Raw genomic sequence first — 18,378 nt, 5'->3', positions numbered from 1 at the left:
TAGATGTTTTAGAAGCCTTACAGCAGAACAACTGGCACAGTAGAACAATAAATAAATAAATAAAAATTTCTAGAGTACTGGAAATTCACAAGCCATTTACCGTTTTAAAAAATTTAACGTATAGCCCCATATCTTATCTGCTTCATAGAAGCCAAGTAATTTAAGAGAGCTTATTAGCAACTCTGAACTTCCTCTGTGTTGTCACCATCACAGTACCACAGCATCTCCACAACTTTCTCTCTTACAAAATACCACGGTGGGCTGGAATGGTGTTATTTGACCTCATGGTAGCTTAAAGGTCAAAAAAAGTTTCCATCGGTTTACATCACTGCCAACTGAATAGCAATTTTTCCTACGCTTCCTATTTTCAGAAGTCCAGATCCCACAGCATTTAAGTGTACTTTTGAGAGTTCAGTGCTTATACAAAGCTGAGTAAAGCCAGGCACCCCTAGGAAGTGCACATGGGAAAGTAAACATCACCTTTGGTAAGATTCCCAGGTTACTGAGAAGATGCTGAAGTTGCATTAATAGCTCAGAAAGCCTAACAGATAGCTCAAGAGCCACCTGAGCAAATATATAATGAAATCTAATACCATGCAAGATATTAAAAATCACGATGCACTGGCACAAAAATTATACCATCCTACAGTTTTCAAGAGAAAGAAAAAGCTACAGGCACTAAGAACTTTATTATAAATAAGGGCTGTTACCAAATATTTAAGCTTTAAAAAAAATTTGCAAGTTATTGTTCCAAAACATAGCAGTCATCAAAACTGCACTCTGTCAAAAAGGGTATTTAATTCCAAGCATTTCACAAGAAAATGCAGAACTCCCACACAGTTTATTTACAGCTGTTGTCCTTCTACTCTGCTTTTACAGCAGATTTCACTCGTGTGAAACTACTTCAGAGAATGTTGCTTGTGGCAGCAAATTCTGTAAAAAAATTGTTGTGCTAGTAGTTCTTTGTTAGGTGTTAGAATAATTTCAAAATATCTTGTTGCTCTTATGAACTGCAACATCTCTAAGTTTCTAATAACATGCAGCTGCAGGACATCACCAGTATTTAAACAGGATGAAAAAATGCTAAAGTACCAAGACGCTTATCGATATAAAAGCAAAACCCAGTTACTAACACAGCTAGCTGGCCTAGAGAACAACCACAGTACAGCAGGAAATCAGACGCTAGAAAATTTCTCTTGGCTTACCTTACTCATATATTAACAAGAATATAACCTGTTGGGTAAGCAGCGGGCAATATCTGCTCCTGAGCAGTCAGGCAGCTGTATTTCACACAGCTAAGACAGCTGCTACCCCACATCTGCTGCTCGGAGGTTTCTCCGGTTATTATTTACAACTACTACCCTTGAGCCGCCTCACTACACGTGTTCCCCAGACCTCTGGTGGGCAGCTGACTTGATGGGCGTCCCACTTGGGATGAAATGGAGCAAATCACCTCAGAAAACAACTCCTGTGAACACTCACATTAACTTCCATAAGCAATTATACCAAAAACCTGACAACCAAGCGTCAGTAACACACGATTTATAAAAACTTGAGCAACATCCCAAAAGTATGCTCTCAGGACTCTGCACGGCTATTCAATTTCAGATTGACACACCACATTTTGCCATGCTAGCTCTGTATCTCGACAAACCTAAAAATCAAATTGTACACCCAAAATCTAGAAACATTACGATGAACACTCTTCACCAAGTAGTTTAGTCATACTCTAACACAGACCAGACATATGGTAGGGAGATACGGATCTCAGGATGCAACTGTTCTCAAGTCTGTGTATGTGAAGTCCCGATTGTTCCCAGAGCTCTTTTTTCAGCCGATTTTTTCAACAGCTGTCCTTTTAAACACTGCAAAACATCTACTATAAAAAAATTGGTTTCTGCTCTTTTTTCCTTTTTGAAAAACCAGTCCGTTCGTCTTAGCAGAAAGGGAAGCGCCGAGTAAAGTAATTCGCTGTTTTAAACGCGTTTGTTACCCTAACTCCCCCTGCACGCCCAGGAAGAATTTCCTTTGTGCATAAAGGCAGAAGGCACACTGACACTTCTGCTTACACCCAGAGTTCAGCAAATACTTTTGCTAATTCAGTTCGTGTCGCCAGATTAATACAGCACGCAGTTCAGAGGACTCGGCCAACGATTCAATGTTTAGAAACCAAGAAAAACACCGATTTACTGATCTCAGAAAATGAAAGACCTCTGAAGAAGGCTGATGCCGGAGCCAGGGGGGTGGGCCAGCACACCGCTACCGAGGGGTGAGAGCCCCCTCCCGGCCCCGCAGCCCCGAGTGGCTGCCCCCTGCCCTCCGGCACCCCACTGCTGGCAGCAGCGGCCAGCCAGCCCCTCTACTCGACGCAAAGAGCCGAGCAAAGCTAAACCGAGGTACCTCCACAAGCTCGGCTACTGCAGGGACAAGGGCACAAGCTCCACGTTTCCTCGTGAGGCATTCGCTGGTTCCAGTATGCCACAGGTCTGCATGGCTAAGTACAAAAACCGCCTATCCCTCCATCTAATGTGGTACTTTACAGAATTAGAAAGACACGGGATACTTTTGCCGCAGCTGTCATCAAACAAGACGGAGTTAGGTAAAGGACTAATGTATGCTCTTAGCTATGCTGGACAGCTATGTCTATAGACTTCTTATTTTTCAGAAGAAACATTATGTTGCTCAGAGTGCTTAGTCACTTTCTGTAAGATTAACAAAACCCATATTACTAATACTAATATTCAGCAGAAAGAAAAATCCTGGGTCAGGTATGCTGGGAATACCTTCATCAATTTAAGCAAGGAAAGATGTTTTATTTTCTGCTCTTCTCCAAACCTCCAGGGTGTATCAATACCTAAAATAAGTTATAACCCAGAAGAGATATAACACGTTCAGAAATATGCCAGTAAGGAAAGGGGATGTATTTAGGTAGTTTTAAGCTGAAGACGGTTTTCTTGAACCTGTAGCAAAACTGCCCTGGATAAAGCAAGAAGTTTCCACTGGATCCGGTCGTGCTTCTGCCTTCAGACACTGCCACAGATCACAGAGCAGAGCTCAGGAGAGTCAGGCTTCTCTGGTTTCAGAGAAATCGTACCCCTTCACTCTGTCACACCAACCCCACAGCGGTTCCTGTCCCATTCACCCAGGCATTTCAGCCAAAAAGTTAACAAGATGACAGCAAACCAAACCAGACAGGAAAATAAACCCAATACTACTACACTTTGGAGTTAGTAGGTAGATTTTTCAGAGCAAGGAAGCTCATTAAGGGACAAACCCACCTTCGTGTTCCGAGACGATGAAAGGCAGTAAAACCAAATCTATATTAGAAAGCTTTGTAGCACAAAATGTAAATCACCCTTTCCAATATCCTGTAACGTGCCAGACAACAGGCCGTGCTTGTACTGAAGTTACTCTTCATTAACTATGAATTATCACTTCACAGCCATCAGAAATAGAGTTGGGTAAGACAACTCCCAGGTGCAATTTGAAAAAAATAAATAAATAAATAAATAAAAATCTTAGAAGTTAGATGGCAAAACCACACGTTTCACGAAGAGCAGTTTTACTGAGACCCGCAGCTATTTCCCCCTTGCTGGCTGTCACAGCTGCAGCACAGGAAACTTCAAGTCACTGGTCTTCCTTGAGAAGTTACAAAATGCAACTTGTTTCATCATTTGCTCATTTGTAATACAAAATAGAGGTCTTGCAAACGAAGTGAACTGGGGCTTAGGGCTTTTTAAGTACTTAAAACTTAAGTATTTATTTTTTTCCAGAAGCAGTTGGTTTTATTTTTTCCAGTTCCAATAAAATTTTAATGTAGCCATTAAGACAAAAGTCTGGATTGTGTACTACAGTAATCAAGAAAGAACCACAAAATGGCATCAGTGCCTACTGTCTATAATATCTTAACTAAAAGAACTGGTGAAGGGACAAGGCAGTGTCACAGTCTAGAAATTTACTTTTTTAACAAGTTTATGCCAAAATACTCAAAGTAATAATGAATGGGTTGCTCAGCAATGGACTAAGCCTATTCCCACAGACTCAGCACATCCATCCGCACCCAAAAAACAAAACTTATCTGACTATTTTCCCCCCTCCAGCAGTCTTCCTCAATCAGAACAGTTCTTCATTTTACACAGAAAATTATTGCTTAATGTTCACTGGTATGCGTTACAGAACATTTGCCACAACAGATTTTAATGGTCCCTTATATCCTACATGAACTACTGAGCAATTCAAATTAAAAAGCTCTAAACTGAACAAAAAAAAAAAAAGGAAAAGAAGGTAAAACAAACCTTGACATTCGGCTAGTTTTTGTTATGACTGAAATGAGAAAAAAAACAAAACAAGAAGATATCTCCATTCCCATGCTGGTGTGACTACCTTTGAATAGGCAACCATATAGTCTGGTGGTCAAGCACCAAGAGAATCGAGAGACTACAGGCCCCCTCTACAAAAAAGCTGCTTGGTTTAAAAAGGAGAAATTAGGTGCCTTGAGAATGAGCATCTCATCAAGTGCTCAGTAATCACATTAAAATACTTATTTTCTGACTCCTTAGATCTACTATAACAAAAAAAAAAAAACAGCCCCACTTCAGTATTTCCAGCTGTATGCTAGGGTGTAAATTGAAACAAAGGAAGATTAGAGAGTATAACATCAACCAAGTTTCCCAGAACATAGTTCATTATACTTTTTTTTTTAAGCACACATTTTAAAGGCTATATGGCAGTGAAAACAGACTGGACATAATTAACATTGTCAAAAATATTTTTTGTTTCACTATATGTGTACAATGTTAGTGATAAATCAGCATATGAAGTCATTACAAGTATCACTGAGTGTGCTATCTTTGAGTTGTTTGGTAACTCAAAACGAAAAGAAAAAATTAGCCCACTATTCAAAATTTTGACATCCTAAACTGAAGTTTTTCATTTAAAGGCTGGGAACTGTCTGTTCATCAAAAAATGCTGCATTTGCATCAGCAGGAAATTGTTAAGTAACAGTACACAGAAGTAAAAGTGATTTTTAAAGTCTCATTCCATCTTTCTGCATTGATTTCTTTCCTTCATACAAGTATCAGCAACTAATCACAGTTGGAGGTTTAACAGAAATCCTCTTGTCAGCAGGTCCTTCTCAAACAAAGCTTTCATACAATGAAAGATCCCTTAAGAAGATCAGTAACAAAGAGCTACAGCCTGCCAGAAATAGCAAAGAAAAAAAAAAGCATTTTGATATTTCCAGTAAAGGCTTCGTCTCCAAAGTCCTGGTGTCACGCTGGGATCAATCCCGACAGGGTCGGTTACGGCTGCACCTATCAGAGAGGTGGCATCTCGTCTGCCCGTCTCTGGATTCGGATTGTAAAAGTCTATTTCAAAGTCCGTCTCCAGAAGCGAGATAGGACACTTCCGAATGAGTTAACGCAGCCATAAGCGAACCAGATCTCACAGTATAAATAGGAAGCTTCGTTCTTTGCCACGTTTCCGACCACAACACGGAGAACTCATGCGGTCTATCCAGCGCAGAGCCAGCAAGCAGGGGTTGGGAGGGCGCCCTTCCAGTTTCTGCCATGATTATTAGGAGACCACGACCAATCTCTCAAATTACTAAAAGCAGCAAAATGAACTAACAATTAAATTGGCTTTCTGCCTCATAATTTCGACGTTGACAACTAAAACCAAAAACTGCCCCAACCTGTAGACGTCAGAGATCCATTCTGATTTATCGGTAAAAGGAAGACATGATTGAACTGCCACAAAAACCAGAAGTTACTGCTCTAAAGCAAGAGGCAGAGAATAGGCAAAAGAAAGTGACAAATCAAGAAATTTAGCACTAGCCCCCCCAAAACGTACTGCTGATGGTGCAAGTGAGGCCACTGCACTCCCTGTGCATTGCACACCCGTTTACAAAGCACTTCCTAAAATACGAGGGGGGGGGGGGGGATGTCAATTAAAAAAAGAAAACTCAAAATTTTGGACTGAAGTAAAGTTTGCATGACCTTCTGACAAAATTAAGACAGTAGTTTAAACTGAACTCATACTATGTTTTTGTTGGCAGGTGTCCATTTTATGTAATATATTATAAATTAAAATTACGTAGAAAGCTTTTAAGTAATAAAACTTTCCTTAAGAAAAGGTACAAGTAAGTAACCAGCATTTCGTACGACAGGAGTACAAGTGCATTAAGCGAGGGAGTTCAGAAAATGACACCTAATGTCATTAAGCAGAATGTTATGCTACTTAAAATTACTAAAACATTCCAGACTCTTTTTTGACTATACTGTGCAATAAAGCAAACCTATTAGCAATGCATTATAGCTGAGAAGGCAAGAATTTGCTAATAGTTTCATGCTGATTAAGCAACACGCAGCAAGCGGGTGCCCGAGCACTGAGAGCAAACAGCACCCTCCCCCAGGCAGCTGAATTACAACCCTGTGCTCAGCAGTCAGCGGATCAGCCAGCCACGAGCCTCTACAGAACATTCCCATTGAAACTGCAAGTATTAGAAAGTATCGCAGCACTATCTGCCAAGCTATCGGAAAAAAAATGCTTTTAAGGACTCGCACGCATTAAAATCTCTGCGCTGAGGTATATGGCAGAGCTCAGCACGTAAAGGTTTTCTTGAAAGCTGATGGAAAGCAGCTGCTCAGCTACAGAAACCAAGTTCAACGAAAGCTGAACTTTCTGGGAGTCTCCAAGAAAAACAGGTAATAGGGTAAAGGGCATGTTATTTCTCTATTATAAACATGCACCTTTAGAAGGTCATTGCATTTGTTTGATGATATCGCTAAAGCCCAATATCACAAGCGAAATTTAAAGTATTACCATTTCTGGAAAAGTGACAATTTGCCATGAATTAAGGCAGACAGAAAAACAAGTTTTTAAAATGGATTTAAAATTACCACGTAGAAGTTTTGACAAGAATATTTCTCCATTGACTTCAATGCTGTTTTCTAGAGATACTTTCAGTATTACCACTGAGCTTCTCTAAAATGGTGAAAAAAAGCGCCCACGATGCCTGCTGTTGCAAGGCTCAGGTCCCAGGACGGTCTGCAGAAGTGACAGCGACGCCTGGCCAGCCAGCTACCCAGAAACCTTCCTGGAACGCCACTGCCATTAAATAAAGCTCCATTTGCTGGTCAGTCACATCTAGTACAACAGCTACATTAAACATAGATGGCTTACCTGGAAACTTTAAATACCTTTTAATACATGCTTAAGAGCAGCATTGCTCCCAATTATTTTGTCTTCACGAGAGCTGCAATTGAGTGTCTAGGGGGTTACCTGCATCTTCTCAACAACACTTAATGAGATCCAATCACTGAGATCTAACCGCAGGCATCAGTATTAATAATTACACTTTTTAGAATGCCATTAAAATCGAGGGACTAGAGGACGGGCAATCGATCTGGCACAACAATCATAACACAACCTACAACAAAGCCATTCGGCTGGACCTGCGGTACCACGAGCCTTGCAGCCATCACTTGTCCTACAGAGAAATGCAGGAGAAGAGCAGCACGAAGATTTTAAACCACTAATCTCTGCTATGAACACCAGTGCATACTTCACGCTGTACCATAAAAAGTCATGTAAGAGCAGAAGCTAACATTTTATGCTGCCTTTAACCAAGGCAGCAGCGTAGAGCTTTCGGCCACGTTGGCACCCCGTAACAAAACAGGTCTAGTAGCAGCAATGTTAAAAAAGATTAAAAGATTAAAAAAGACATGTCACACCCACATTTTTGTCACTACAAGGAAGCATACCTTTACTGAGACGCTTAGCATAAGCTGGTATGAAAAGAGTTCCCCTACTTGAAAACAAACTGGGACATGAAGCTGGTAGGTTTTTGGATTGCCTGTTTCCACAGGCTTTTCTCCACATAAATCTTCTGCCAAGCACTCAGATGATACAGAAGTAGTTTCCACACACACTTCATTTTTCACATATTTAAATGTTATTTCAACTAACATTTAATTTTTCATTTCCTTTTAAATACGTAGTTTAAAACTAGACACTACGCTTCCCCTTAATCATTTAGCGCACTATTAAAACTGATTTTACATTTCTGTATTTAAAATCAAAACTGATTTTTACCTAGCAGGTTTCAACCAGCAGCGAACAGGTTGGCCTTTGTCTTTAAACACCACTTGCCTTATACCAGTCTCTTTCCGGAATCTGCATTCATATCCAGTATTCTGTCACATTTTTACTGCTAACGCTGCATATAATTAGTGGGTTCCATGACAGACAGCACGATTTTGTAGAAGGTGCAAGACAGTCACGGTACAACAACCAAAATCAGAGATTGTAATTTAACTTCCAAAGGAATTTGCTATTTCAAGATACTGCATTTGTTACCCTTACTGTTTTGGAGTCCTTTAAAACAGGACATTTATCAGCCTTCATCAAGAAAATGTTAAGGCAAAAAGCAAAAAAATGGCAAAAAAAAGTTTGGCATTAAAACCCATTTTAGATGAGTTTTCTGCTTAAAACTTCTCTGACCAGGAAAAATACTTCTGATTTTGACACTTGTGGAAATGAAGTTCCCAATAAACCATGAAAATCCTACATATATTAGCACTGATCAGAGAGAGAAAGAAGGAGAGAAGGAAGAATATGAATGAATATGAATTGAAGGGATGAAGAATTAAGACAGAGTGTCACAAGTCCTAAATTCAGAAGACATTGCATACACCACATGTTTTCTCCAACACAAAACTGAATCTCTGAGGTTTAGTTAGGGCTGTTTGAGCCCCCCATCTCACCCCCCACCCCACCCCACTCCCAAACTCACTTATTCTAGAGGCATAAGAAAAAGAACATCTAATGTTACACCAGGCGTAACATTTTTTTCTGATCATGAAGTAGGAAAGCAAGTCTCATGCCAGACAAGACACAGACAACATTTTACATCAAGACTGCAGCTTCAAATTCTGTCCTAAAAGACGTAATAGGATGAAGAGCAACAAAAAAATATTCATTGCCAGTGCATTTATACGGTATTTAAAAATTTGAGCAAAGTAAGAATATTTCCTTTAATTGCTGTTTAAAGACATACAGAAAAGCCTATAAGAAATTATGCCATGTTGCTTCTAATTTCTTTTTTAATTTTCCATTTTCAATTGGGCTAGAATAGACTACAGTACCGCTGATTTTAATGTTCTGATTCCATTTTGCAAAGGAGTACAAAACAGGATGAATATTTTTAGAAATAGATCAATATTTTTAGAATTACATCCAAAACACAGCACATAACTTCAACAAGTTAGAGATTTCTAAGATCACTTTTCAGTTTTCTGTTGTTTTTTGTCGTTGTTGTTTTGTTGATTTTTTTAAAATGCTAACAACAAGTACATAATTGTACTGTTAAAAACTACACTGAAATCCCAATGAACACAGCAACAGACTGTACATAATGCTTACAGGAGAGCTAAGCAAAGCAAGAAAATTCTCATGGGAATCTCAACCAGGTTGCAGCTTTTTCCCCCCTCGCAACAACTAAAAATATACATACTTGTCCTGTGACTGTACTTTTTACTGTTTCTCTCTACTCGCAAGACAGTTTATTGGCACTTGGGTTTAGGGCAGAAAGCATTTAACAGCCACGCATTTCTGTACTTTCTTCCCCTTTATTTTCCTTACACTAGCAAGAATTTCTTTCATTTTTAAGAACAGTTATTTCTGCAATTCAGTATCCAGAGTAAAGAAGTGTACTTTGTCATTCCATTTTGTGTTTCAACATTAGAACAGAATTTAAACCAAGTCTGCAGCTACCACAATGCTTCAATGAAATTAGATACTAAACCAGATTTTTTTTCCCCTGTGACAGCTGCAAACATATAAAGAAAATGTAGTATTTGTGGAATTTTATTAACTTTACAACAGCTCTGAGGCTGCACTCAACCCAAATCCAACCACAGCAAGGGCAACAGAGAAGCCTGGCCCTCGGTGCACAAGTCACAGTCTACAACATAATATATGGTGAAGTAAAGCAGCAAGCACTCTGGACAGACAGACAGTAAAGAGGCACAGTGAAAAGATGAAATGAGGGGAGGATAAGTGTATGCAATTCCTGAGACCACCGCCAGAGAGTTTTTAAATTCAGCCCTTCAAGCTACAGCAATTGGTCGGTCTTCTTTCTACCTGACCTCTGCATTTGCCTTTAACAACTGGTTGCATTGAGAATAAACACCAAAAAGATACTTTGCAATTTTCAGCAAATGCTCGGTAGGTGAAAAGGGTGGGTAAGTTTCTAATCAAAAGGAAGACTTACCAACCAACACCAGTTCCCACAGACAGGTGAGTATGAGACTTGCACTCCAGGATTTGGAGCTTTATCCTTACGTGCTGCAGTAATGTAACTGGATCTTTCTAAGCACAGCTATGACCCGTCACAACTAAAGAGAAAGTTTATGAAAGTGTAAGAAGCAACATGATTTTGATCTATCCTTTCTACCCACCGACTATGACTACATATATAACAAGAATACACACAGAACTCAAGATGTGAAGTATTGCATCATTTTCTCCTGCTAGAAAATTCATGATGTGTCACAAAGAAGCATACAACCACCAACATATGGCCTGGCCTAGTATATAGTGCCGGAGAAATAAAATTAGAAATATCTTACGGATATTGATTCCATTTGTTGCAGAAAGCAACCACGTTACAAGAAGGCAAGGGAAGAGCCACAAAACTGACAGTGAAAGAAGCCACAGGGAGGTTTAACTGAAGAGTTAACAGAAGGGTTAACTGATGAATCGCAAATAAAAAGGAAAAAAAATCTTCCCTCTGAAACCAATTGCAAAGAAATAAATTGTCAGCGCAACATCATCTTTCCTCATAATGTTCTCTTTATTTGTTTTAACAAACAGCATGCCAAAGAGTTGCAGCTGCTGGATAGCACTGTCTTACATCCTTCATAAATGTTACTTGGAGTTTCGTCAGACCCTAAGTTTGGACAAAGTCTGCTGAGGCTTTAGAGCTTTACAAAGCAAGAAACAAGTTACTTGCAAAGCACATGGGAGTTGTTTTTTTTTTTCTTGTTCTCCATAAAAAAAATAAATTTGAGCACAAGAACATACCCAAGTTTCGTTTAGTCAATGGTTACAATAGCAGCTTGTAAACTAGAAAAGAAGGAAAGGGATGAAATACAGGTTTTTACACACACAGTTAATTGAAAACAAAGTTTAAGTTTCTACCTTGGTACATCACAACCCACATCCTGCTATAAGAACAAGTACTCTAACACTTGGGGAGAGAAGGAACGGACAGGTCTCTTCTGGGGAGAAGGGCATGGAAGAATACCAAGAAAAAAAATCCCTTCCAAGTTTTACTTGCTCCCCAGTAAATGTCCTCCCTTCTCAGAGGTGACAAACGAAGAACATAATCCTTCCAGCCAACAAAGACGAGATGGGAGAAAGCAAGTCAGACTGAAGGCCGCAGCCGGGAGCTGTGAGGGCAGCAGTGGGTGACCGACGAGCACCTGCCCCGTGAGGGGCTGCCCGCCATGACAGGCCGAGCGCCACGGGGCTGGAAGGAGAGCGCCGTGACAGCCATGCTGCTGGCAGGCCTCAGGGAGCTCGGGCCGGGCTGCCTCGCCTCAGGCCTAACACCACAGCCACGGGGCCCGGCCATGACAAGTGAGCCGGGCAGGAAGCAGCAAAGCCTCCTCCGGCTTTATCTGCACGGGCGTGAGCGTAGGGATGAGGGAGTCACACCGGTTATATGCAACGTGCTGTGGAATTTCTGCGTAGCGCAAGTGATTCTGAACAACATCCTGGCAACCTGTCAAGCTGCCTAGAAAAGAAATTTGTATACAACACTTATATATATTGAACAAGTTCAGAAAGATTTTGGGGAGTAGTATTTTGCTTTTATCAGGCAGTATGTTGTCCTTTACATAGTACCTTTGTTGTAGGTATCTCAGCCCCTAAGTTGTACTAAAAAGGCAAGTGAGTCCTTCAGTCCACCAGGCTTGCAAACTTTGCACTATACTATTTATAGCTATTCAGGCTGTAATAAAGGAGTACGCACAGCCTTTGGTATTGCTGCACCGGTATTTACATACTCGATCACAGCACTCCTCCAGCCAGCACCGTTCCATCTCCATGCTCTACCAGCAATAAATATTTACAGAGCCGTGCGGTGACTAGAGCAGCAAAGTTATTCAGCTGAATGATAATCCACGAAAGCAAGAGAAAGATGACATCTGCTTGTGCTAGCCACGGCCAGAAAACCTGCCTAACACTCTGCTCTTCAGCAGTGCCTTTCAACAGAACACGGGGAAGCTACTTAATTTAACTGGATGATCTGAAGATCATCCAGAAGCCCCAGGCAAACCATTTAAAAAGGGAACAATTAAAACTATTAATTAAATTCAAAAGTCATATGTAATTTCAGATTAAAGAGGGGTGCCAGTAAATTCTAATCAGGAACTCTGCTTACAAACAGAAGTTGAAGCCAGATAATACAACATCAAAAACCAACAAAAGCAATAAGCTCAACCCCTCAGCTTTAAGGTTTCATTTACAAAACTTTTATCTGAGGGAGAACTACAATTCATTGAAACAGAGACTCACAATACCCACGCCCATCGTCAGAACATCTTTGTACACAAGTTCTCAACCCTCAAGAGTTTACAACAGAAAAGACAGGCAGAAAAAAATGTTAAAAGACAAAAAAAAATAAGACTACTTTAGTTCTGAACAATCTCTCAGCCATTTCAGCAGCAATAATTACAATACCTATTCTGGATGTAACACTAAATGTGCACCCGGAGAGAAAAGGTTTTGCAAAGATTTCACATGGGAACTATTCCACGCCTCTGCTCATACCTTTCACCTTTCTGTGTGCTGTTTTCAGCACTCTCACATTTTCCCTGAGAGATTTTCAATGAGAAAGATGACTGCAACTGCAAAGTATTTAAGATACTGAAATACCATGGAATTAGTTACAAACTTCTGCATTTTTTTTCTTAATGTTTTCTACAACTGACGTTATCCACACTTATTTGATCACTTCTTTATATTAACCTAACACTTCCATAAAGTGGTGTACTCAACAGTTACAATCTTTCCCAAGAACTAGCTCAGAAGCCACACTAAGATAGATTAAATGCAAAGTTATAAGTGTAATTTAACACTACATTGCCCAATCACTCACCATCACAAAAGTCTTTGAAACTCTTCATCAATTCTCACTATTCAGAAGAAGATTATATTGTTTAAAAGTATTTTGCTTTAATATTAGAATAAAAACCATGTAAGGACAAAACCCATTTCTGTCCATCACTTTTAAATCAAACACCTCTGCAAAGACACAGAAATATCAGCTGTTTGGGTACTAGATGTGCACAGACTTTACTTTCCTTTTTTAAGCACAAACGTCTACTATTCCAGAGAGCTGCCCATCTGACAAAAAAAAAAAAGCGTTCTGCATTTTATTCTATCCAGTCATACGTTCCCTACTGTTTTGTCACACTGCTGTGAAACAAGTGAGACTTTCTTTAGAATTCTACAAAATAACAGCACATTTATTTAACATACAAGCACTGGAACATTAAACAACTGTCTAGAAAGCAACTAGGTAAATATATACAGAATGCAATTGTTTATTCTCAGAGTTACGCAATGTGCAAGAACAAGATAGGATCAAATATTCTCAAGTAGGGTTTTTGTTTATTACAAAGCAATTTGAGTTTGTTCTGCATCTGGAAGTTCCCAACTTAAAAACCGACAGAAGCATTGCCAATGGAGAACAAGCAAGTCTCCAGTATCGCCTGCTGCTTTAAGTTTATGCAGCAGCCAGACAAAACATCAGTTCATTTTCCTGGTGCTGCTTTTCTGTATAAGCGTTTACCGGCTGCGGAGATTCTGCCATTGTCAGAGATGAAGGTGGTATTTTGTACTGCTTAAAAGAAAAGGCAGGTTCAGGGTAACTGATATAACTTTCTAACCAGCCTGAAACATTTTTCTAAATTCTAACAGCAGTTATTGGAATTACATAAAAAGAATTGTTTTAATGCTTTACAAAATACCACAGACAACTTCTAACGACAAGGAACTAAAAGCTTTATTCTTCACCTCATTATAATGGGTATATTTCAGCGTATTCTAACTTACTTAATGAAGTTAAAAAAAAAAATGTTATTATGCAAACTAAATCTGAGGGCCACAAAAACAGTAACAAAAGACTTATTTAGAGTTTTAGTATTTGACCGAGGTAGTCTAATACTGAAGATTTACCACCAGCCTTTCAACTAGGTGGCAAAATAGACAAAAATGCTAAGACCTCCAGATGATGCACTCACACTATCTACTGAAACATACACACACACACAAAAAGTCTCCATTCAAGAAGTTATAACAATTCCCACAGAAATCTCTACAGTAAAACAGAAGGATCTCTCTGCAAGATCTTTACTAATCAGAATTAAGCAAAGCAAAACAGTCATCCTAGTGATAATCCCCTTTAGCACTTGACAGTTTATGCAATAGTCAATTACTAAAGAGGATGAAAGACAGAACAATCTTTGCAAATGGGTCACTGTCTATATTTATAATGATTAAAAACAGCCTGCTACTAAAAGTAACTTTTAATGAGCATAAGAAGTAACACTAAGTCAGAGCAAATATTTTACTCATACACATACATAACCACCTATATAATCCATGTCTCTGATGACACAGTAGGAAGTTACACTCATCCTCATCAGAAAAAGTATTTCAGGTAAGTTATACATTAGCATTGCTGAAAGCAGATTAATTTCTGTCTGCAGCTATTTTATTCCAAAGTACCATCTTTCTATAAAGATAACACCCAACCATCCTTGGCATGATCTCTGAACTTAACCAACTTCTCCCTCTCTGCACACCCTCTCTCAAAATCAGAGTACATTTTACTTGCAAACACTGTCCCAAAGCCTTCTAAACTACTATTAATTTTTTTCCACTTTTGCTTCAACTCTTCCTTCCTAAGAAATCAGGTGTGGCTAAATGCGTAGGTTTTGGGTTTCCCCCCCACACCTACACAACAATTATTCTGGCCTATACTGCACATCACTAACCTTTCAGCTACTTCTCTCAAGTATTGCGCATCCTCTGCTGCAACATTCTCCTCTTAGTTTCCTTCTTTCCCATTGCTAGCATCTCAAAGGATTGTTTTCTGCCCTTTTCATAGGATCTGGACTTCACACCTGACACCACTGTCCTAAAATTCTGTTGAAAACATTCATTCATTCTCAGATTTGAGTACAATCAGCGTGCCAGTGATTCCATCTGCGCAATCCTGACCCACTTCATTCAATACCAGTTCTACTGGCAGGTATTATCTCCACCAGATTTAAATCTGGTTAAATTGGAACATTTCCTCTCAAGCCCTGCTTTCTCTAATTACCTCCAGCCTTCCTACAGTTCAAGTCCATAAGCAAACATCTGATTCTTAGCGCACCTTATGCATCTGAGTTACACCCAGTACTTGGAATTTCTTTACACAAAGAGCCAGAAGTATTCATTACCCTTTCCTTTTTTTCCTCCCTCTTGATCAGATCATTTTGCCCTCATCTTCATTAACAAGTTCTTCTGCTCACATTGTCACCTCCCTAACCTCCATTTCATACCACATCTCAAAAAATCCTTCCTTTATGCAGTACATTGGAGACTGGATCTTCCAACATTTCCACAGCCAGCAAATGTATGAGCTGGAGGCTGTTCAGCCACAGAAGCTGTACTTCTTTACTGGAAAGAAGTAGTAGGATAATCTTCAGAGAATAGCGTACCCATCTCTCAGAAGTATTTCATAATACAAGCACTCCTCTGCATCTCGTATATTCACACTCAGGATACTGAAAAAACGCTGCAGGTTGGGATAGGGACAAAAAATTACCGTCACCTCAAACTAACCCATTCCTCATTTCCGTGGCTGGCTGGAAACCATGCCGCTGGGCTGGGTAAGTTCAAAGGTTCCTTCTCCAAACCGACTCGACCACAAAAGCACACCCCTTAACTCTCAGGCTTCCTCAGTACCAGCTCAGTGCTGACATCGATGTCAACTCCCCTTCCAGCCAGACTCTTAAATCATGAGTCTAAGAAGAAATAAAAAGTCACCCACACAGAGATACTATCAAGGCCAGTCTAGTCTCTAACCTTACAAATTTAAGAGAAAACACCTGTAGCTTGAAGCTCATTGCAGTACAGACGGCGTAAAACTGAATCCCACAGCAGGCAGAGGGAAGGAAGAGCCGCAGTCGGACTGTCTTGGGAAGCAAAATCCTGTTTGTGTGCGAAAGCAGGGAACTTGATGTTCTCGCTACAGACTAAAAAGCAATAAAAACAGCTTTCTAAGCCATTAATTTCGGCACAGCTGATTTGTACTAAACAACGCTCATTATTGAAAGAATTATAAAAAAAAACATGGGCCTGTTCCAGAGAAGGCTGGCACTCATAGTATCTAGACTGAGCTGCAGTGACATCAGTTCTACTACTGCTTTAATCCCTATGGCTACGAAATGTCAAATATTTTTATCGTGTTGAAAGAGCCCATGATTCCGCATGACGAGATGAAGTTACTTCATGGTTTTAAAATAAGGCAACTGCGAGGCATACTGAGCACCCGCTCTCCTGATGTCCGAGGCTGTGATTAGGACAAGTTCCACGGCAACACACGTCAAACGCCACCGTGATTTTCCTAAAAACGTGGTGTTTCAGCTGTAGGGATTTGGAATATTAAGCACTGGGACACCTTCCATTTTCAGACCTTCCTTACAACCCCGTAAAGTCTACATACACGTGCATACTTGTCCCACCGAAGTCCACACATATAAAAAGGTCCTAGTGGTGAGGCAGTGGGATGGAGGAGAAAGGTGAAAAGATTGTGTCACTGTATCAGTACCACAAAGTTGCACAAAAACTGGACAGCAGGCCTGAATGTTAATTACTGTGTGGCAGAAGACACCCATGTAACATCAATTTCACCTACTTTAACTAGGAAAGGCGATGCTTATTCAACACACTACAGGAAACTGTCTTGACACACAACATAAAAATAAGTGCGATAAACTATTTAGAGTAAAATATACTTTCAAACCATTCCTTAGTATTTTGTCATTCATTCAGCAATCAATTAATCCAACAGCAGATGAGCCACTGCACGTTTCTATAGTAAATGCCCAACAGTTATCTTATCCTGAGTTCTAAGCAGCTGGTATCAGCTACTGTGAGCTAGGACATCGATTTTCTCCACTTTGTTCATAACAATCTTTATGTTAATGAAGCACAAAATGAAACTAAAACTAAAAAATTGAAGAAATGAAATTCAGTAATCCCATTTATTCCATATTATTCACATTAAAAAAAAAAAGTAAAGGAAAATTGTTAGAAAAGGTAACAAATATTAGAGGCATGAAATCCCCTAACTAGAGGAACTCTGACTTTGAAGAAAGAGGTCAAGAATAGAGTGGGATATTTAAGAATTCCTGATTCTGGGTACTTCAATAAATATCAATATATTACATAGTAATATAGATTAAGAGTTCACGACTACGTAAATCACCCAATCTATCTTGTATCTTTAAGACCTTTCTATACTCACTCATATTAACTAAGCACCTTTGTACGAATTGTGTCTTATTAGCAAACCAGTGCTGATGCACAATTCTCCACAGTAATATTTTCATTTCTGAAGTTAGCATCAGCTTTCATTTGAATACCACCCTTAAGTGAGTCCTGAATGCGGCAAGCGAGTGGCTGACAAATGGGATTTATTATAGTGGTCGGTTTGTACACACGCAACAATAAAGTGTAAGGAAGTTTAAGAGCAGGGAGTTTTTAACCTGAGAATTTTAAAACAACTTAAAATCTCTGTATATTGGGGATTAAAATCTCTGTATTACACAAATACATAAATATGCACATGTATGCACACATCAATACTTCAAGAACTAATCTGGAATTACAATAGACCAATTAACCTGGTTATCCATACCAGAAGTCTGACCTAATTATCTAAATCAGTGCTAACTTTTTTGTTGTTGTTGTTAATGGGGGACAAGGGCAAGGAGGTGTTAAAAAAAAAAAAAGGAAAAAAAAGGAAGTAAATGAAATGACTTCCATTTCACTAAAGAAAAAGGAAATCAATGCTCAGTTTTAGCCTGAAGTGGGAGTACATCATTCCTGAGATTCTTCCATACTAATTAACAAAACTCACATGTTTTGAGTTTTAATCCAGTGTAAAGTTGTGAGAAGCAAAATTGGCAAGGCTGACTCATTACAAGAGCCTACAAATAAAATAATCAAGCCAGAAATTAAACTCCATACAAATCTAAATGTACCCTTTTTAAGCTATTAAACCCTCTAGTACGTCAATTTACAGCTTGTACA

The 18,378-nt window shown here is 39.4% G+C and overlaps 1 protein-coding gene and 1 long non-coding RNA gene across 15 annotated transcripts in view; both read right to left on the bottom strand.

Moving 5' to 3' along the window:
- LOC136790016 (uncharacterized) overlaps positions 1 to 18,378 on the bottom strand; it is a 301,984-nt gene that overhangs the window by 252,645 nt on the left and 30,961 nt on the right. The gene's annotated exons all lie outside the window — the stretch shown is intronic.
- Positions 1 to 18,378, bottom strand: part of ARHGAP12 (Rho GTPase activating protein 12) — a 77,768-nt gene that overhangs the window by 52,288 nt on the left and 7,102 nt on the right. The window lies entirely within an intron of this gene.

Source organism: Anser cygnoides, chromosome 2, assembly GCF_040182565.1.
Source record: "Anser cygnoides isolate HZ-2024a breed goose chromosome 2, Taihu_goose_T2T_genome, whole genome shotgun sequence".
Lineage (NCBI taxonomy): Eukaryota > Metazoa > Chordata > Aves > Anseriformes > Anatidae > Anser > Anser cygnoides.
Note: the sequence above shows the minus strand (reverse complement) of the source record. Positions and strands in the feature narration are given on the sequence as shown.